The following is a 1,346-nucleotide window of genomic DNA, read 5'->3' on the forward strand; positions in this document are numbered from 1 at the left end:
ATCTGGTGTAAGTATCAGTGAGCCCGTTTTTCTCCTTTTTTACCGGGGAATGTCCAGAGATATATTACATAATGCAAAACCATTTGGCCCCTCACTTTTTTTGGGGGGGATCATGTGATCGGGGACAGCAAAATCCATTGTTCCAAGAACATTCTCAGCTATTAGGTTGTCCAAATTTCTGCATTTTTTCCCTTTCTTTATTGTTTGTCCTATGTAGTAGTGTGTGCACAGGGCAGAATTTTTACATTGACCTCAAATGTCTTGTTCATGTGCCTGTAGAAGCAACTTATTAAGTACAGTGAGTATTGAATTATTTATGTGCAAATGCCTTACTTTCTTTTGAAGAAATTTTGAAGTTCAGGGTCTGATTACACTGTCAAATAGCATGTTCTCCTAACTACTATGCCAACTTATTTAAAGTAGTATAAGCTGCTTTAAAATTATCTGTAAGACACCCTGGGGGTGGCCCAGTTGCTTGGAGTGTGGCCCCGTGCGTCACAAAGTTGTGGGTTCGATCCCAGGTCAGCACGTGTGGGAGTCAACCGATTGATGTCTCTCTCTCACATTGATATTTTCTCTTTCTCTCCCTTCCCCTCTCTCTAAAATAAAGAAAAAACCCATCCTCGGGAGAGGATTTTACAAAATTGGCCCTAAGAGGTATTCGATTATAAACCTTCAAACAAAATAACAATGATTTTTAAGCTGGCCGTGATTTTGGGTAATCCTTCACACTAACTCTCCCTAAATCTCGGCCACTAAATCTGTGGCCAAACAGATTGCGACATGTGGAAGGTAAGGATGTGTTTGAGAATGTCCTTCTGCTTTCACCTCTTTCTCCCACCAGGCCTCCTAGCTGGCTCATCCTCTGAACTGTTTCTCTCTTCCAAACTTGTGATGCCGATTTGGAACCCATTGTGGATTCTCCAAACACTGGCAAGAGGTGGAAGTGCTCCAGAGCCAGGGTGAAGCACAAACTTGCTTCCACCCAAACCTCAGGCAGTGAGAAACTATGACATAACAGGGATATTTGGCCACACTATAAGGGGAAGGAATGGTTTGCCCTGTTTACATGAAGGGCATGTGCGGTGCAGGTGACTTCATCTGCAAATTCTGTCTCCCTGCATTTAATGTGCATTATGTAAAGTCCTCTCTTATTTCATTTTCTAGTATATTTTCTTCTACGTCATCTGCACAGCTATCATTTTACTCAACACATATTCAATAGTAGACATTGTGCTACTTACATCACATATTTAATTTCATTTAATCCTTGTAACAACCTGGTGAGGTAAGAGTTCTGGCCACTTCACAGACTTAGAAAACTGAGTCCTAGAGAAGTAGAGGAA

This window comes from Desmodus rotundus, chromosome 2, assembly GCF_022682495.2.
Source record: "Desmodus rotundus isolate HL8 chromosome 2, HLdesRot8A.1, whole genome shotgun sequence".
Lineage (NCBI taxonomy): Eukaryota > Metazoa > Chordata > Mammalia > Chiroptera > Phyllostomidae > Desmodus > Desmodus rotundus.